Consider the following 22,362-nt stretch of genomic DNA (forward strand, 5'->3'; position numbering starts at 1 on the left):
CGGAAATAAAAGCCATTTCTCCCCTGCTTTGTCTTAACTTTTAGCTGTCTGAACAAATAGTAAGTTATGAAAGAGAGAGAGAGAGAGAGAGCTGATTTCACTTGCAATTCATTAACATTAATCATCACACTGAAAAATAAAGTTTAAGTTGAACATGTTGCATTGTGGGATGTGGTAGTTTGTGCCGTGTATTCTGATTGTACAATGCTCATTTTCTATTTGGTATTCCATAATCCACACACACTGTGTGCAGTTAACATACCATATACTATAAACAGTAAGACAAATCTGGTATTCTCCTATATTCTAAAGATAGCCAGAATGTTTATGAGGCCGGGTGTGTCACACAGGTGGAGTGTGTGTGTGTGTGTGTGTGTGTGTGCGAGGTCATTAGACGTGCGTCAGTGACCAAAGCAGAGATGAAAGGGTGGAGTTGGTTGGCTAAGAGGCAGGCAGGCAGGAAAAGGGCAGCTCTAATTGGCTAAAGAGGAAACGTGTAATGAAAGGCTATTAGCCTTGCCAAGAGCTGCAGTGCAACAGAGTGCAAACAAGCCTGAATTACCATTATTATCTCTCTCTCTCTCTGTTTCTTGCTCACTCTCTTTCACATAAACACATTTCCTCCATACAGTATTTCTCTCTCTCATGTCCATCCCCCTTAAAGGGATAGTTCATCTTCAGTTGGTCCCTATTGACAGTGTATTTTTTTTCATGCTATGCAATGTCCAATGGGACCAGCAACTGGAGGTGACCTATCCCTTTGATCCCAATTTTTTTTTCCCAGACATGGAAATATCCAAATGATGTGTCATTAGTAGCCCTTTGAAATAAACAATAATTATTATATATATATATATATATATATATATATATATATATATATATTTAAATAGTTAATAGCTCAAACAGAAGTTACTTTCAAACCAAGCATCTTTCTGTTGGCCAACATGGCAAATTCACATGACCAACCTGAAACCAATGCAAAATCTGCATGTGGAAATGTCCCTCAAATAAAATTCCCAGTTATGTGGTTTCCTATTAAAACGACTCTGACAGTTCAGCAAACATCAGTAAACGTGACTGTACCTATATACTAAAATACATCCTTGAAATGTCCTTTTCCCCCCACGTTAACACTTCTCATGAACTTCTTAATAACTGTATATTTATCATGGCTGTGTACTAGGGTCAAAGACTTTTCCTGAAGAAAAAATAAAAAGAAGAAAAACTCCTTGTTTGATTTGCATTCATTGGTTTGAAAAATGTTGCGGTTATGCCATAACCAGTTGAAAGAGTGACCTCTAGCTTTCTGAACATAAAAGAGAAGGATAAAGGCAATGGTGGTAGGTAAAAGAGAGACAGAGAGAGACAGTATCCTTTCTCTTAGTTTGACCTTCACTGTTGGTTCTCAGTAAAGTTATTCATCATTTACACGATGCGTGAAGTTCACCTTGTCAAAAGTACCCACCCCAGCCGCTGGCACACACTGTGTGTGTGTGTGTGTGTGTGTGTGTGTGTAAGATCTGCAGGTGCATTGGAATTCATAATACAGTCACTTTAGATATACACACAGCCCGTCGTGGCCTTAAGGAAATGATTCACACACACAAAAAATCTATTTTGTTGTTATTTATTCACCGTAATGTCCTTGCAAATTTCTGTGCTGTTATTTTTAAACAAAGTAAGACATTTTAGTGTGTTTACACGCAAAGAAAAAAACAAAACAATTTATAGGCTAAAAATATGCTGTAACCATAAAGTAAAATAAATAAATAATAGTAACAATAAAAAAACTATATTTTCCTTATCCCCTTCCCCCCAAATGTTTTAAAGATGTTTATACACATTTTTATAATAATAAGAATCATAATAATCATAATAATTATGATGATGATTATGTTGATTATGGTTATGATAATAACAATAATAATAATAATAGTAAATATTTTACATAATTTTACGCTTGAAGTGCACCACATGCCAGTTTACAATTACTTTCAATAAAAAGGCTTTTAATAAAAAACAAACTGACACTGACACAGATAATTTTCACCCTAAAACACAAAGGGTTTTAGGGTGATAATGAAAAATATTATTATGTCTAGTTAATGTTCAATAATTTGTATGAAATATAAACCCTTTTATTCATTTAATTAGACAATATTTTTGTATTTGTGTATATCTTTACACACGCACACACACACATATATATATATATATATATATATATATATATATATATATATATATATATATATTACATTTGTTTACTGAAGTTGTATTGCCTATCAACTTTATTTTATGAGAATTTTAAATTACAATTTTCTGAATTCAAACACTTCTTCATAACTATTTATTAGATTCAGTAGAAAATACAGAAGTGTATAAGTTATACAGACCACTTTTAAGGTTTGGAGCTTGAAAGACAAAGTGATTATGAATGTATTGTATGAAAAAAATGACTATGAAGATTATTCAAAACAAAAAAAAAAAAAAAAAAAACAGCATCTGGGTTTGGAGCAACATTAGGGTCTGTAAGAAATTTTCTTTGGGCCAGTTATTTGTTTAACATTTGATTTTCAGTCAATCACACTTATAATGGACTGAAAAAACTTTCATAATGTTTTTTTATTATTTTTTTCCTGAGTTATTTGGATCGACTTGGATTTAATACGCAAGCCAAAGAATGAAAGCGTTCTAACACGAAAGCGGTTCCAGATTCAAGCTCTTTCTGCGCCTCGGCTGGTGTCAACATAGTTTATCGATGCATGAATGCTGCTAGTGAGATTTGCCAAATCTTAGCATTCAAGTCCGAGTGTGCTTTTATTTGAACGAACATGCTTCTGAATCGTAGATATTTACAAATATAAATGCACGCGCACACACACACACACACACACACACACAGACACACAAACAGCTTTTCTGGCTGCAGCTCAAACATTACGACCCTCAATTCAGCCACAAAATCAGCTTTTAAAGACAGCCTTTTCAAATGGAAATATATTTGTCCGTCAAAAGGGTTTGTGTGTGAGTGAAGAGCCGGGTTAGATTTGATGGTAATCGTTTCCTCTCTCCTGTGCTTGACCTGATAAGGGTGTGGAACCCCTCCTCTCCTCTCCCCCGTCCCCCCTTTTCACCCAGCCACTCCTCCTTTATTCTGGATCTCATCTGCAGATTATCTTTCTCTCTCAACCAGATATTTAAAATCCCTCAACTGGCTGGGGAGTTTTCGGGTGACGGCAGAGTGAATTGATTTTATTAGGTTTTAATTGTCTTTAAAGTTGTATATTATTTATTCCAGAGATTTCAGTAAGTTGTGTTAATGTGTGATCGTGTCACTGCACGTATTTATTTGTCTTTGCATGCACCGTTAGAAAAACACAAGTCTCTAGATACTGATTTCAAAGTTGCGCGTTAATTGTCAGATCCAGACTCTGCGTTCATGGTCTTCACCGAGCCTGCATTTAGTGAGTTGTTTGACTGGCAGAACACCAAACACACCAGCGGTTCTCACGTCTTTCTTCTTTAACTAACTGTGTTTTGACAGTCGAACATGTCCTAGTATAGCTACCCGCATACATGCAGACAGAAAGATTAATTTATTAAAGATCTGTCAAACAGTGTGTCAAGGGGTGCTAGTGAAGTACATTACAACAACGTTGGTGTTTAATTTTACTCGGGGAAGTAGTTTCTTCTGTGCATTCTTCCTCTCTCTCTCTTTTCTTTTTCTAAACTGAAAGTGTGATTAAGGAATACCGTTGTACAATTTTCATTATTATTATTAATAGTAGGCTAGTAGTTGGCACATTTATTTATAGGAAAGGTTCAGATGGGACAGGAAATTATTGGAGAGAGAGACGGAATCAAACCTGTCCCCTTGGTGCAGTGTGCAACACGTTACTGGGATATTTCTAAAGACCTCATGATTTCCAAACTGGAGCTTTCTGGTGATTTCTGGATCATGTGCCACCGAAGACTGGAGTAACGGATGCTGCAAACCCAGCACACTGGAGGAATACAATTTTAATGTATATTACAATTGAATGCAGCTTTTTTTTTAACTGTAGTATTTCACATGTATTGTAATTGCGGTTAACTTTTTAGGGTCTTAAATGTGACACATGGTGGCTTTTACAAAGGCAACAGAAATAGTAAGCATGAATTACATTTATGATCAATAATCTCTACAATATAAACATCCCAACTACTAGCCTTTAGAGATGTAGCCTTGGTGCATTACTATAAAATACATATATGCAGTTTCCATAAGCTAGCTTGTCTTATTTTGTGGTTTATAGGGCTAGTTTAAGGCTCCCTGATAACAATAATGAAAGCAAACGGACTCTTGTAGAGCAGAAGTAGCTTTGTGTTGTTGCTCATTATGTGTGTGTTTGTGTTATCGTCTCTTGTGTGTTTGTCTGTCCTCACGTCTGTGTCTCTCTGTATCTCTCCCTCGCTGTCTCCATTTACCATTATTAATCAAATTACACCTGCTAAACTTTCCCCAGCTCTCCCTTAATTCACGTCGTCTCTTTCATTCCATTGCCTCTGTCCATCGCGTCCCGTCTTTCCTCCCCTCCGCTCGCGCGTTCGTTTCCAAAATAAAATGAAACCGCGAAAGTTCCACCGGAAATACCGAGGCGTCAGGTTAATGAATGAATTTTTTCAATTAAGATAAAGCAACACTTGTTCTCTTGACCTGCGGGCCGTGGAGACACATCAAAGCTGTTTTGTACTTCACAATATGCATTCATAATGCTCATGTGTTTGATTTCTCCCTCTCATTCTGTCAATGCTCGACTCGTCCCAACATTAGCTGGCCAGATATGCCATTAAAAAGAACCTCTCCAGGCTCTCTTCTCCTTAAACGAACAATTGCACCATCCCAATTCAAAGTTTACGTTTCATAGAGTTAAATGACTCTTCTCTGTGATGTAACTCGCACAAATATGTATCTGCAAGTCGTTTTATAGGATTAATTGCCTTTACATACAATATGCCTACACATACATTTGTACATATTTAACGTAGTTCAAAGTTGAAACAGCCGAGGAATTACCTTGAACTGCAGGAAAGTCATTAGAGGATCATTTGAATATGCAAATTGCACGTTAAGATTCAGAAGCTGCTGATGTGTTCTGAACGCAAAGCGCCAACTGCGCGCTTTTCCTCCGCCTATTGTTCCTCAATCAAACCTGATGGCACTTTTAATCAAGCCGCTTGATCTAAATGAAACTTTTAATTAAGTCTACAACAGATTCTAGACGCAATTTCCCAAATTCAGCAAACTGCACAGAAAAATGCATGTGCAGCAAGTATACTTTTATCTCTGCGTAGAGTGTTGAAGTATGATTATTCTGACTCTGTTTGGAGTTTAATGCTTAATGTCAGTTGTGTGAGCTTCCGTGTTGTTACATGTTCCTTTATTGTTATCTATGGTCATTTGTAATGTAGGTGAAGTTTGGAAAATAAGGTATAAATATGGTATTACTAAAACATTTTATTTCTCTATTAATATCTATAATATTTATTATCTTACATTGACCATAGAAAGCACATGAATGAAGGACTGAATGAATAAATACATATTATTTTGTTCAGTTTAACTTCAGTTTGAATCATGTGAAATGAAAGAGGCCAATAAAACTAGCACTATAAATGTGGAAACGTACTACTGAAAAAAATAAAAAAATAAAACTATTCTACAACTGACCCATCAGAATGAAATACTCCAGAACACTATATAATATATTTTTATAATACTAGCAGCATCTACTGTATCTCTGGAAGTGTAGTTCTGCTCACACTGCATAGCATTGCATTGCCCCCTACTGAAGAATCATCAACAGAAAATCTCTCGCTCTCCTTCTCTTTCTCTTTCTCTCTGCATTTCTTTCATTATCCCTTGTTCGATTTGCTTTGTTACTCCTCTGATTTATTTTCAAATTTTCCCTTTACTCTGGACATCTTAAAATTATTATATACTACAGCATCAGCTTATAAATAATAATAAAAAAAATCACATTTTGTTTACTAAGCTAGGTAAAATTTGTATTTTTAGTATTTTCAATTTAGTTAATTTGTTTGTTTATTTTGGAAAATGGAGAATGTTTTATTTTAGGGCTATATTTGGGTTATGGATGGTTTTTAGTCATTTGAACATAACACAATGTCTTATGTGTCTTCATTTAGACAGACAGGTAGGTTAAGGGGTGCGTTCACTATATTGTATTATTGTCTTCATTATATTGTATTTTACTCTTCTGCTTTTTAAAAACTCTGAAGCCTGTTGATGTCACCCAAGCATTAATCTGCTGTGCCTTCTAGCCTCCATGAATGCCAGCAGGGACAAAAAGAAGGAAGTATTGACATTCCTCTCATAATAACACATAATGATAACAGCATGAAGTTACCGAGGGGTCACGTCTGGAACATTCTCTCTTTTTCAGCTTCCTGGGCTTCTTCTGTCACTGTCAGACAGTGGGGATAGTATGGGGACAAAATGAAGTCTATTAACGGTCATCTTCTGCCGAGTGTTGTTAAAAGTATGCGACCTCATTACATTGTATGATCTCTTCAGCTAGTGCTGTCCAGTCCATCATCTGCTTGCTTTTACTTCAGTTTATGCTTAGTTTTTTACTACTATTACTTCTAATTTATTAGTGTATAGTGATACTACTACTACTACTACTAATTTATTATCATTATTAGTAGTAGTAGTAGCATTCATTTTAATCAACATTTTCAGCCTAAAATGATATATTATTTAAATATATAACAAAAAAGGAGATATGAGAAATATAATGAATTTTGTTGTTAAAAATTTGTAAAATTGTCACATGCCCTTTTTTAATTGCATAAATTAATCTAGTACTGTCTAGTTCGTATTTGATAATAATAATATACATTTAAGATTAAGTAATTCAATGTAATTATAATAATAATAATCATCATCATCATAATACAAATTTGTTTTTATTATTTTCAATTAAATTAAATTCATTTTAAATTAAGTATTTTTTTGGAGATTTAACATGTTGATTTTTAAATTCTAAGATAATTATAATACATTACAAGAATTATAAATATATATATTTTATATTTTAAAATATTGTATATTTATTTTTAGATATATTTTGATATATTTTTTTTATATTTCTAAACAACAAAATATAATATAATAACATATACTACACTCATACACGTACAATACACTTATATTGTTAAAAATAATACTTTTTACATTCAATTTTGTTTTCTTCAAAAACATCAATTATTTACATTTAGTCATTTAGCAGACGCTTTTATCCAAAGCGACTTAAAAAAAGAGCAAACAAACAACATTTTCTTTTATAAAATCTATCCATAGACCCCATAGACCTGTCTGTCTGTCTGTCTGTCTATCAGTCAGTCTATTATTATTATTATTATTATTGCCATCGAATCACACTGGAGATGAAAATACAAGTCAAGCACACTTCTTTGTGGGATACAATATCGTATACAGTGTGCTACAATCCTATACTGCACAAATTATGCCTCCTCATCAACATGCAGTTTAAAGAAAGACTGCATACTGCATTCTACTTTTGTTCAGAATTAGAAGGCAGTACGGCATGGCAGCGTGGCGTGTGTGAAGTATTTAGCATGCTGTCTAAACAGAATATGGACAGCGCCTGTAAGCTATTCCAAATGCCCCTGGCATTCTTTGGGTACCCATAATGCTTTGAGGTTGTGAGTGTGCCCGTGAGGTTTTAAACGTGTCTATGAGGTATTGAGCATGCCCCTTGGCTATCCGCGTCTGCTCTGGTGCAGTCTGGTGTCTGGGCACTGAGGGCTTTTGGAAAATCCTTGTGGTGGGCAGGTGCCAGCGAGGGTGCCAACATGGTCAGCTGCGGTCCAGAGGTAATCCACAGTGAATTCCAGCAGCGGCGAGGGTCACGGCACCCATTGCCAGCATATTCTCTCTCTCTCTCCATCCATCAATCACTCAGTAGTTCTCTCTCATTTCCCTTTCCCAACTTGCTCTTTTTATCTTCCTCTTTGCTCTCCTTATTTTCCTCTACTTTCAGCGCATTTTATCTTTTCTCTAACTCTCATCTAGTTTCCTCTCTCTCTATCCCTCCTCCGATTTCTCCGTGTCTCTGGAGCGAGTCCCGGCATGTTGGAATAGAGGAGGTGCTCCATTCAGCCGGTGAAACATTTCCTCTGCTCTCATTCCTTTGCCTTAAAACATTCAGCACTTTAACCAAAGGATTGCAGGAAGAAAGGATGAAAGCAGCAGCACGTGTTCGTCTTATTTTGCAGAGCTGCTGGTTTTCTTTGCCTCTTCCTTCTCTATTTTCCATTCCTCCCGTTATTCATCAGGGACACATTTCACATTTTCTCATGCCTGTTTTAGGGAGGTAAAATGGGATTTTGAATCCGGCCCACTGAGTAAAGTTTACAAAATATTCTAAAGTCTAGCACCATGTTTAGATGTATTTTCTCGTAGATGTATATTGAAATAAAGTACACTTCTGGGAAGATACACCTGCTATTTGTTTGGAACGCCAAGCAGGTTACATTTTTTGGACAAATAATAAGAGAAAGGCTGTTCTGTCTTTGCATAAAAAAAAGAGATGTTGCTAGTCTTATTGAGAGCCATTCATAAGTACTTATAAATTATTATTGTACATTTGAATCATTTAAATTAATTATATTAAAAACTTTCAAGTTTTTATTTATTTTTCAATAATGAATTTATTCATTAAAAAAAATCCCCTATATCTTTCAAAACTGTAGGGACAATGCAATTTTTTTTTATGAAAAAAAAAAAAAGATTCTTCTAGTGAACAAGGCTGCATTAATATGATCAAATACAATAAAAAAATAATATTGTGAAATTTGTACATTTTAAAATAACATGTTAATGTGCTGTCAAATGATTAATTGCGATTAACATTAATTGCACCCAAAATAAAAGTGCATGTATACATTTAAGAAAAAGTCTCCAGTGTCACATGATCCTTCAGAAATAATTTGAATATGCTGATTTGGTGCACAAGAAGCATTTATTATTATGAGGACAGTTGCACTGCTTCTTATTTTATGTGGAAGCAATGATGCATTTTTGAGGATGAATAGAGTATGGACAGTGTAAAAAAACTAATATTTATTTGAATAAATTTGTGTATGTGTGTAAAAATGTACAATGTTAAAATCTTTGTTTAATTTAATGGATATTTGCTGAATAATAATAAAAAAAAGACCCCACACTTTTTGGCGATCAACAATGGTAGTAATACATTTATTACATATTAGTTAACAGCTAATTAACCATTTATAAAGCATTGGTCCTATATATTATATTCAGGAATCTTTTCTTTAAAGTTTATATATATATAATCATTGCATTGTAATATATTGGTTGAATAAGATGCATTTTCCCTGTAAAGAGTTTTGTTTGCAGTAGGTTTGTCTGTCATCTTATATAATAAAATGCTGTCAGAGATTATTGTTGGCAGTGTATAGACAGAAACCTGATCGTTATTGAGTCTGAATAAGAGAACTCATGATTCATTGAACGTGTAGACACAGTAGATGCTGTTTTGAGTTAGATTCACTTGATTTGTATACATCGTCACCCGAACACACACGCACACACACACACACAAAACTGCAATCACACAAATGGATTTGATTTAGCAATATTTTAGATTCGAATGGAAGTACAGCTTGAGTCATGCTCGATATGAAAACCTGATCTCTATTTTGTCATGTCTGTCCGGCATCCAACCTCTTCTGCAATATGAAAAACTTGTTTATTTTGGGTTTTGGATTGAGGGACCCCAGGAACTGATCTCTAAATATCCCATCAGTGAGTGTCTGACCATGATATGCTTCTATTGGCCCGGGGCATGACCCATCACACACACGACAGGCCCTAACATGGTGACGTAGCCCAGCTACATGTCTGGTCCCCCGGCTTAGTCTTTTTCAATCATGGGGGGTTTGTATAAAATGTCGGCTAATGCAGTGTGTGCTGGCGCCAGAGCAGTGTGTGTGTGTGAACACATGAGTGTGTGTTTCAGTGGGTACGGTCGATAATGTGTTTATATAACATCCTTCACATTCCTACACTAAGAGCCTTTCCATTCTCCCACACTCCTTCAACTTAGCAAGACTCCATTCTCAAATGACACACACACACACACACACGCAATACACACTTCATCATTACATCAACCAAATACACACCGCCTCATTGCTATGGTACTTCTTACTATATACACAGGACTGTAATGTCGTATAGCTCACACTTTCATTGTATATACACTTGTGTATCGTCCAGAATGTAGTCAAATCTGTGTTGGCTCAAGAGGTGAAGACCGCTTGTTTTGTTTTTGAATCCATCCGTTGTTCACTACATCTGTCTTTGTCATATTCCTCCTCTCTGCAACCTATCATCATCACCATTTCAGACAGCTCAGAACGCTTTTGTTACATCTGTCTGGGTTTCGGTCACATAAACCACTTCATAGAAAATAAAAAATAAATGATATTAAATGTATGATGTTGCATGGGAAAAAGAGAAAGGTCAAATTGCAGTATTAACATTTAGCACAGGATTCTTGAAATATCATATATCCAGGTACTTGGGCTAACATTTGGTTGTGTTTGTTTTTATAAATGTTGGACATTTTAGAAGAACTACCCGAGACGAAGTTGATACAAAGTTCGGCAACAAACTACATTTTGCGTAAAATACAATACAATACAATACAATACTGACTGAATGCGTCACTGGCAACATTCACTGTTATGATTCTAAGGTGGTTTCCAGGGTGTTTTTGACATTTTGATCAATAATAATAATGGGGATTGCCCAACAGAATGCTGGTTAATAGTTATTGACCGCTGCAGAACTCTTGTCAGGGAGACGGAGTCATCATTTTGAGTTGCACAAGATTTGTCCATATACAGTCATGGCCAAACGTTTTGGCAGTAACATAAATTTTGTGTTCTGCAAAGTTTGCTGCTTCAGTATTTGTAGATTATTTTCCCACATGTTTCTGTGGTATACTGGAAAACAATGATAAGCATATCATACGTTTTAAAGGCTTTTATTGGCAAAAAATATATAATGAGTCAATATTTACAGTGCTGACCCTTGTTCTTCATAACCTCCGCAATTCTCTCTGGCATGCTGGATATTAGCTTCTGGGCCAAATCCTCACTGATGGCGATCCATTCTTGCCTTATTAGTTCTGAGAGTTGATCACAGTTTGTGGGCCTCTGCTTGTCCACTCGCCTTTTGAGGACTGGCCACATGCTCTCTATGGGAGTTTTAATTCCAAAATTTGAATGTAAGGATTTTCAAGCCACTTCATTACTCTTGCTTTGTGATATGGTATTGAATGCACAGATCATCACCAAGTTGCTCATGGATCGTTGGAAGTAGTCACTCTAATAGAAGATTTTGAAACCATTCTTTATTCATGGCAGTATTTTGGGCAGAATTATGAGAGAGCCCACCCCACATCCACACATGGATGATCTCAGGATGCGTCACAGGAATCATGGTACTGTAGCATTCACCTTTTCTTCTCAGAACAATCGATTTTCCAGATGTCCCAAACAGTAAGAAGGGAGTTTCATCAGAGAAAATAACTCTGCACCAGTCTTTTGCTGTCTAAACCGTTTACTTCCTGCAGAATTTTTGTCTGTACTTGATGGTTTTCTTGGAGAGAAGTGGCTTCTCTGCTGCCCTTCTTGACACCAGGTTGTTGTCCAAAAGTCTTGGCCTCACTGTGCTTGCAGATGCTTTCACCCCAGCCTGCTGCCATTCCTGAGCAAGATCTGCACTGCTGGGGACACACTTCTCTAGTTGTCTCCTAAGGAGGAGACAGTCTTGGCACTTGCTGGCCACTCTGGGACGTCCTGAAGACTTCTTCACTGAAGTTCTTGATGATCTGGTAAATGCTTCTTTCAGGTGCAGTATCTTTTGTAGCAATTTCCTTGCATGTGAGGCCATTTTGATGCAAAGCATTGATGGCTGCACATGTTTCTTTTGAGGTAACCATTTCTAACACAATGACCACAAGGGGTTCTTCCCTCCTTTTATAGCAACCAGTCTGCTCTTACAATCTAATTAGTATGATAGTGATATTACCTAACTAGTACCTATGATTAGTTAAAAAAAGAGAATTATTATAATATATATTTTTTTAAAGTTAACAATAACAACTAACCAACCAAATAAATTAAATATTAAGAGTATTAATATAGAAGTATTCATATTTTTCAAAAAATAAAGTAAAATAATAATAATAATAAGGATTTGTGGATTCTTTTAGACCCTCTTCAAAAGAGCAACTTTTGAGTGTGCATTTTGAGCAAATTTTGTATAGTGCGACAAACTTAAATGTACTCCTTACATTTGATGCAAATGCAACTTTATTTATTTAATGCATTTTAATGCAAAACGATTCAGATACACACACAACAAAGGATCACATAAGGTATAACACAGCCTTCTTTGCCGGATCTTTGCAGAAGGTATACAATAGCACATACTCACTGCCAGGTGCATCAAGCTGCGAGTGTCTGCGTAGCATCAGCATGCATTTCTCTGTGCTATGGAGAGGGTCCACTCTCTGCTGTGTGCTGGAGAGAAGGAAGAAGCTCTTTGTGGCAATGCCAGCATTCGACACCGCCCGCATCCTGCCAACGTTTCTGCGCCATCTTGCCAGGGTTCCGCTTTCCTTTTCCAAAACGCTGCCCCATCTGTTGCTTTGCAATGGAGGTCTTGCTCTCTTTTATTCACTCAATTTCAATCCCACACTCTCAGTCTCTGGCAAGAGGGAAATTTTTGCTCCATTCTGGTTCTATGGCGGCATGGCAGTCAATGCTGACCCCATCTTAGCACTTCCTGGACTTTAGCCACAACAGAGCAGGAGCCATCTTGGATCCTTGGCAGAGACACAAAAGTGTTTCTTTTTTTTCAGCATCTCAGGGTACATTTTTTATTTTATGTGTGAAAAACACAATCTAGGCTTCAGTAACTGAATCTTTTCCGTTTAGTAGTGATTCATTTACCCAGAATTGCTGGTTTTAGTGAACCAGCTCAAAACACTGATTTGTCAGCTCTTTTATGTTCACACTCAATTGAGTCATCTCTTTTTTTTTTTTAAAGAACATGATACAAGACTGTGTGTCATACAAACAAACAAACAAACAAACAAACAAAAAAATTAACAGGAGTTTGAACTTTGTGATGCTGTTTGCAAATATTTAGTTGACTATTGTTTTGGGGAACACGCGATCATGCAATAGGTTGATAGTTGGTGATGATAGTTGGCTAATGATGCTTATGGAAACGGAGACCAGACCATTTTGTGGAAAGTTGTGGCCTAGTGGCTAGAGAGTTTGAGTCCTAACCCTACTGTTGTGGGTTCGAGTCTCAGGCCGGCTATACCACGACTGAGGTGCTCTTGAGCAAGGCACTGAACCCCCAACTGCTCCCCGGGTGCAGCAGCATAAATGGCTGCCCACCACTCCAGGTATGCTTATAACAATGTAGCCGGTAGGGTTGGTGACCGAAACACAGTACCAGTACGGGACCAGTACCTATTTAACTGGTATGTACTAAAACCTAATCAGAATGCAGATTTCGGGGCCTCATTTCAGTGCCATGCCTGAGTGATCATTTAAAAAATTTGTCCTTGTTCTATGAAACAGACATAAGAAGCATCATCACCAGCACCTAATTTGAATATATATATATATATATATATATATATATATATATATATATATATATATATATATATATATATATATATATATATATTTGAGAATATTAGAACCTTTTTACTCCACAACTCCGGTCAAATGCTTCCTTTTGTGATCTGATGTGACTTCTTGTCATAGAATGAGGCAGAACATATGTTCCATTCGCTACCTTTAAATAGAATACACTGTACATCGATTAGCAATGGATTATAAATATAATTAATTATTACGAAAATACCAGAGATGCTTGAATAACACAGATAAATTATATAGTCACAGTCAAGTTTATTGTCTTTGTTTTATCATTCAAAACATTTATATGTTCCGTTTATTCCGTTACAGCTATAATAATCATGCTTTTGTCCATATAAGGGATTTCCTGGAGGGTGATGAGTTCTGCTACATCTGTAACTGGATATGTGAATTTTCTGTGCGAGGGCGCCCTCTGGCGTCCAGTATGAATGAAACAGACATCATGTGTTTATAGTGCTGATGGCCAATCCATAATTTTTTGGGGAATTTGTATTTATTAATTTTTTTTAAGAAAATTTGGTTCAGTACACTTTTTAAAAGTATCGTTTTGGCACTGGTATCGAAAGTAGCCACGCTGTAGTTCAAGTTTGCGATTGCTATGTAAATGTTTTTGAAACTTTGGTTTCGGGAAACGATGCATTTACAATCAATTATTGAACAATTGTTGCTATGAATGTTGCTAATTTACATAAAGCAGTTGACTAAAGGCCAATGTATACTTTGGGTTTTACGTATATGTGTGAGTCCACGTACAGTGCTTGTGTAAAAAAAAATAGTATGTGTGTACTGTATGCACACCATGTTCACCTATGGGCATGCCAGTCTGAAAACGAGGTGTGTTCAGGCACATCGTTGGCGCATTGCTATTTTAAAGAGCAGGTCATATGTTTTTTTTTGAAAAATATCTCTTTCAGTTCATAATGTAGCTATCCTTAAAGGGTGGGTGGGGGGGTGGGGGTACAATGGTCTTTCGTGTATTAAGAGTTGTTCACAATGTTAAAGGGTTAGTTCATCCAAAAATTTTGTTATTAATAACTCACCCTCATGTCATTCCAAAGCCGTAAGACCTCCGTTTATCTTTGGAACGCTGTTTAAGATATTTATATTTAGTCCGAGAGCTCTCAGTCCCTCCATTGAAGCTGTGTGTACGGTATACTGTCCATGTCCAGAAAGGTAAGAAAAACATCTTCAAAGTAGTCCATGTGACATCAGAGGGTCAGTTGGAATATTTTGAAGCCCTTGATTCAAGCCTTCGGTTTACCTGGGCTCATAACATTAGCACAGAATCAGTTCAGAATCAATCACCAAAAGAATCAGTTCAGTTCAGATGCTCTGTGTGTCGGTCTGCTTCACGCTGAATCACACATGTGCAGTATTATCAGCTCTCGGTTCTCGAATCGGACACGTCTGACAGAAACGGTTCTTGACTCGTGAGCGAGTCATTATCTGGCTCGGCTCGGTGTTCAACTCAGTTCTCTCTTCACAGCAGTTCAGTCAGTGTACTGTTTGAGTAAATTAATTTCCCTGGGATATTGGTTTGTTTGAACTCAGAGGGAGTGACAGCCACATTAAAAAAGTAAACTGCTTAAGTCATTTGTGGATTAATGCGTATTGGAGAGGCAAACCGTTTAAAACGATTCAGTTCGATTTGGTGAACTGGTTCAAGAAGATCCGGTTACATCGAGTGATTCGTTCGCGAACCAGATATCCCAAACTGCTTCGTTTTGAACTCTCTCACAACAGTCACGGAAGAGAAGACAATGCTGAATAAAGTCGTAGTTTTTGCTATTTTTGGACCAAAATGTATTTTCGATGCTTCAAAATATTCTAACTGACCCTCTGATGTCACATGGACTACACTGATGATGTTTTTATTACCTTTCTGGACATGAACAGTATACCGTACACACAGCTTCAATGGAGGGACTGAGAGCTCTCTAACTAAGTCTAAAATATCTTAAACTGTGTTCTGAAGATAAATGGATGTCTTACTGGTTTGAAACGACATGAGGGTGAGTTATTAATGTCTTAATTTAGATTTTTGGGTGAACTATACCTTTAAAGAGGTGGCTTCTCATGCTAAACATGGCCAACGTTGTAAAAAGATAATTTAGAAGAATGACTGAGAATTTCTGTGCCGAAAATCTTACTTCCAGGTTGGTAAAAGTTCAGCTGTTTTTTTTAACAAGCTCTCCGAACCACAACCTGTTAGTATGATTGATATGTTTACATTTTCAATTGAGTGTTCATATTTTTTTTATGCTAATATGTGATGTCGTATACCTAGTGCAGTTTTAGATTTCCAGGTAAAGCACAATTATTATGGTCGTACTGAAGTAGTTCTGATAATTCGCTGTGAGCTTCCTATTTCCTAAGCATATGTCGATTAATGTAGAAGTGATAATGTGAAATTGCTATTAATTTAGCTGGACTGGAAGTTATTGGGTTAATGCGGCAGAGGTGATACAGCTGTTCTGTGTTCTGAATAAAAGTTAAGACAGAACGTCTTCTGTCTGTTGGCTTTTAACCACCCAATTCATTAAACCGTTCATTCAACAAACCTACATTGTTTTTGCTTTCCGATCAAATAGCAGTCAATTTTGGGAACACAGGGCTGATGAAGTTCGAGAGAAGCGTAGAAAGGGTCAGGATTGTTCATTCTCACATACGCTCTAATCCTACCAATCCACAGCAGGGTTTCGACAGAAAACTGGGTCCCAGTGTGCCAACCAAATCGACTTTTCATTCCCCTCTCTGATGTCTCAACAGGACTTCCCCGGATCAGTATTTCACCTGTCACATGCACAAATACACACACACACCGATCCCTTCGCTCTATTGTACATGCGTTTTGTACGAACATCTCTCACACACACTCCTGTCGGTGTTCCTTTCGCCCATAATGAGGTCTTATTAAGCTCCTCTGGTACTGAGAATGGAAGTTGTCACCGGGATGCAGGTAAGCCAGCCGCCACAAAGGCCGATGTCTGACGCTAAACAAACGGCTGACATCACTCGCAGCTCTGCTCAGCCGCTGTGCCAGAATGAGCGTCACTTCAGCTATTTCTGCCTCGCATTTATCGTACGTCAAGGAAACGTTTTGAGCCGCCGCAAAAAAACGGAGTGAGAATATAAAGGTATTTATTAGAAATCTGTTTATTCTATTATTCTGACACTATATCTTATTGTCACCTTGACATGCTTAAAATTCCTGTCAGCGCTGGAGTCAGGCCCACTGAAATGACGGCGGATGGATATGTTTACCTTTCCCCGAGCGTGTGGGATGAATAACCCGCGGAGGGAAAGGTGCCTTATTAAATTTGATGAGGAGAAAAGTGTCTTAACGTTTTATCAGAGACAGAGTGTATTTGTGCGCCACTATCAGCTTCGTTACAGATGCCTCTGTATCCCACGACACACGCGTTGCACCGATAACCAGGCTTCTGCGTGTGTGTGCATACGTTTTTATTTAGTTTTTGTATGGAATGATGATTGTGGGGTTATTGAATCAATGTACGTGTCACAATGAGAAAAACGTGTCAGTCAGGATGATGGGATTGTAGAAGGATGTTGTGAATATATTCTACAATATTCTAATCCCAATTTTGATTCTCATTGTGCCTGGGCAGGTGAAGTATGGCTTTGATTTGAACGTTGGGATAAATCTAAGGCAATTACAGATTTAGAAAAAACTTTGTATATATATATATATATGGAATATATATATAGGTAACTAGTTTAACATAAAAATATAAATATGTAATAAAACAACCACAATACTACTTCTACTAATAATAACTTTTTTAAAAGATTCATTAGTAATTTTTAGTGTACATTTATGCATTTTAAAATAAATTATAAAAAACACACTGTCAAGATGAGAACCAAAACACAATTTGTGGATATGGCGACAATACTTGAGGTAACTAGTTATTTAGATAACTAGTGAAGCTATATAATAATACTAATACTACTGCTACTACTAATAAAGATTTATTGGAATTTTTTTAGTATACATTTAAGCATTAAGATCAGATGCTTGATTTATTTCACCTATTAAAATAAATTAATTTTAACATGATTTAAATAATCTGTGCAACATAGTGTTCAGAAAATTCTAAGATATTAAGGACAAAATTAACATGATTTTGAAGTTTGCAGTCAATAGTGGCAAACTGTGTCCCTCAAGGACCTTATACAGTTAAAACTGAAGTGATGTTGTTGAATTAATAATAATAAAAAAAATGTGCTTATGAATTGTGCACCATAGGAACAGGAACGTGGACTTAGAAACCTTGGCAAACTACAGTAAAAAAAGAAAAAGAAAAGAAAACATTAGCTTGTATAAACTGAAGGTGGCTGCATTATTTGACTGATTGTCTTGGCATAATCAAACTTTGCTAGTTTACTTTTGCACTGTTGATCACACCAGCAAACTTTTCATTCTTATTCCCATTGTATGAAAGTGTGTTGGAAGCATACATTCACCAACACAGACATGTTAAAATGTGGTCAAGTTGTCTTAATGTAAAACGGAGGAATTGACTGCCCACAAACTTCTCTTTATCTCAGGAAAACTTAAACTCCTAAAGATGGAAAATGAGAAATCGCACTTACACACCCGTCTGACACGCACGCTTATATCTGTGAGATGCAGCGGTCAGGATTGTGTGTATGGTATATAAAAGATTAAAGTGTGTGTGAGGTGATGCATTGCCATTGTCAGAAAGAAATCCGGCAGGGCGGCCCACCACTATCAGCTCTGAGATGAGAGAAGTCCTTAATCCTACACACACACACACACACATACATTTACATCTGCAAACAACAAACAATAAGCCCACATAATTCATACAGAGAACGACAGGAGGAGAGAGGAAGAGGAGGAACGGAACTCTATTTTTCCTGCTTCTGTCAGAGATTTACAGTTGAAGACTTTAACTTGTGATGTGCTATCACACACTTTGTGTTTGTGTGTGTGTGTGTGTGTTTGTAATGGGGGGAATCACTCTCTGTTATCCCCTCGGGAACAGAAACGTCAGAGCACTGAAAATAAACTGTGTAAACATTCAACTTCATAAATCCAGTTAGAACACTGTCTTTGTTGTAGGTGCCATTTTTGTTTAAATCAGATTTTTACTAGATTTGTACATTTTATAGAAGAAAATATGAGTGAATTTTGCCCATTCAAAACTTGCCTCCAAAATGCTAAGGTGCTTTATTTATTTTTTTATTTTTTTTATTTATTTCTTCTTATTTGTTAGTATTGTTGCTGTTTAATAATGTATTGGAATGTTGCTTTAAAAAAAATAAAAATCAGCAGCCATTACTTTGTCTTAATTTTAATAACTAGCGCTATAGAGAAACATTACTTATTAAACTGAAGGTGAAAACAGTTGCTCTTAATATTTAGCATTTAAATAGAAAGTAAATAAGAACTGCATTTTTTTTAATAGACACATTTTACTGTTACTTTTGAATGCATCTTTGTTAAATAAAAATGACCAGTATTCATATCATAAGAAGAAGAAAGAAAAGAAAAAAACATCTGAACAGTAGTGTATTTAATGAATATTATTAACATATTCAAATGAAGCAATCATACATTATTAAATTACTTTTTAAATTCCAGTAATTTAGACCTTATTTATAATTTTTTAATAATAAGAATAATAATGTTATTACACATTTACAACTGCAACTTTTAAATTGAGGGAAATAAACACAAACAAAAAACAGCAACAATAACAACAACAATAATAATACTACAAATAATATTTAGAAATAATATTAATGATAATAATGATTTTATTTATTTTTTCTGCCAAATGCTTTTCTTTATTTTTTGCCAAATTATTTTCTTTATTCATTTACGGACTTGAATTTAAACTTGGGAGCAACCACTAAAGTTTCGACTGCATTTTAAGACACATTTGACATGAAGAAGCACTTTAACTGTAGCTCAAAAATCCATATAAACCAGTCTACACACACCTGTTACCTCACATTAGCCAAATTCTATATTAACACACCACACCAAGACATGCCTAATTACAGACTTTCATGACTAAAATTAACATAATTGTATTTAGATAATTTTTTAGACAAATTCACTCATCACTCAATCCAGATTTTCTTTTTTTTTTTTTTTACTTTTTTCCCCTCACGTTGGAACTTCTAATCTGCTTAATTTGCTTAATTTCTTAACTTGACCTGCGGAAAACTGCATGACAACTGGTGAAAACCGAGATCTGATCAATAAGCCTCATTACGTCGTCTCATATGATATGTATCCACCTGAAATAGAGTATAAAGCACATATATGCTTCACACATTTGCCATACAGAGCACTCACACTCAGATAAGAATGAAAGACATGAGTGCATCACACACATACAAATACACAGAAACGATAAGACTTCTTTAAACACATCTTGTAGATAAATGCACATACACAGTTATATGGATGCACCATCAGTATTAATGGTCTTTCCATTCGGTGTGGGCCTTTGTGTGTGTGCGTGTGTAATTTTAATTCCCATTCCAGAGTGCTAACTCGACGTTTCTCTAATTAAAATGTCACTAGGCAGATGATTAGAACTAGCTTCTGAAGTATGAGCCTACGTTACTGTGTGTCTGTGATTATCAGCGTGTTAGTTGGATTGATCAATGTGAATGTATTTAGATGTAATTGAATTGAATACTAATGTCTTTTTAGTGCACCACATGTGGGCTGCGTCTGATGTCGTTTGGCAAAAGAACACACACTGTGGGCAGTTGGTGCCTGCTTAATTCTTTAGGTGAAATACATTTTTTCAAGAACAATAACAATGACGCTTTCCCACGTGTATCGTTTTCAAACCAGTTCCATTTTCCTCTGAATGGAATATACTGGTAGTTTGAATCTGTCAATCAGAAGATGCTAGCACAATTTTGATTGGCTGTGAACTGCATTGGCTGTGTTATCCTACCGTCGCCTGAAAAATCTCAACCTCAGGTCGAGTGTATCGTGAAAGGGCAATTGGGAAATGCTAATTGTCACAGGTGAATGGTGACTGTTCTACCATTATGTTTTTTAACGTTTGTTTCGTTCATCCTCACTTTTCGGGGAGTGGAAATGTCGCCACAATAACAGACTGTTGTGTAAAACTTTTTTTTTTTTTTAACGATCACAGTTCATTACGTTCATTACGTTTTGGGGAGTGGAAAAATCGCCACCGTAACAGATCGTTGTGTAAAACTCTCGGATGTATTTTAAAGACTCTATACTGCAAACTTTAAATATTTCAGATACTTTCGGAAATCCTGCGTTTAGGTGATCCTGATATAAGCGCTTGTCGTCACAGTTGTAAATGCGACGACTTTCTGCTTTCGTGAGGGGGTTTGGCGTCACAGCATCTTTGTTTCCAGGCAAACATTAAAGAACGCGACACACATGCCTACTGGAAATCCAGCATAATTCAACCTATCCGACACAGTACACAGTACACATACCAATTATTTTTATTATATAATAAAGAAAAAGAAAACCGATAGAATAGAAAAAGAAGAGTAAGCTAGGGTTAGAGGCCTTTTTTGCTTTTGTTAATTGTATAACAAATAAAAAAATAGAATACAAAAAGATTAGTAAAGCTAGTGTAAGTTTTTTTTTTAAAGAATAGAATTAGAATAGAGAGTGCTAGAGTTAGAAGGTCAAATAAAGATGGAAGAGATGGGTTTTTAGCCAATTCTTGAAGATTATCTTTAAGACTGCTTGGATTGAGTTGGGCAGGTCATTCCACCAGGAGGGAACATTTAATTTAATTACATTTTTAAAATATTATCAAACTGTGCAAATAATTCAATCATTATATATTGTAAACATGATAAAATGAACAAGATAACTTATAGGAGATTCACCTCTTTTGGCTGAAATAACACGCGTGCACACACACACTGTTATTATGTATTTTATTTAAATTAAAAGCAGCTTTTTTGTAAAAATATTTTATGATATTTGCTTTAGGGTGTCTTTGATACTGTATGTACGTACTTAAATATAGGTTAAATGCAAAATAATTTATGCATACAATAAGTGCAATGTATCAAATTATTCATTACAATTTTTAGCACATAGTTAAAGATACTTAAGGGACTGTTATTTTTACTTATAACTGTAAATGATTTATAATTTATTCACAACTGGCAAGACATCCAAAGCTGTTGCTAGTGTCCTTCTCAACCACTTGTAGAAAAACATATTATTATTTAGAACTGTTCATTTTTATATATATATATATATATATATATATATATATATATAATTAATATACAGCATTTTAGGACTAATTTAATGCCAGAAATGCATTAATAAGTGCGAAAATCCAATCACTCTCTTGTTTTGACTTCTCCCGCTACTTAGCCTGCTCAAGATGGAGATATACTATTTAACTCAGCTTAAAACGGCAATTTATTCACACAATTCAGCATAGATTGCAACATGAAAAGATGATTATTATCAAGTAAAAAATATTAAGTGGATTATTCAAAACGATCAGTGGATGAACGCAG

The 22,362-nt window shown here is 35.8% G+C and overlaps 1 long non-coding RNA gene across 1 annotated transcript in view; it reads left to right on the plus strand.

The window, feature by feature from the left end:
• LOC127956802 (uncharacterized) overlaps positions 1 to 22,362 on the plus strand; it is a 118,477-nt gene that overhangs the window by 95,218 nt on the left and 897 nt on the right. The gene's annotated exons all lie outside the window — the stretch shown is intronic.

Source organism: Carassius gibelio, chromosome B4, assembly GCF_023724105.1.
Source record: "Carassius gibelio isolate Cgi1373 ecotype wild population from Czech Republic chromosome B4, carGib1.2-hapl.c, whole genome shotgun sequence".
In the NCBI taxonomy this organism is placed as follows: domain Eukaryota; kingdom Metazoa; phylum Chordata; class Actinopteri; order Cypriniformes; family Cyprinidae; genus Carassius; species Carassius gibelio.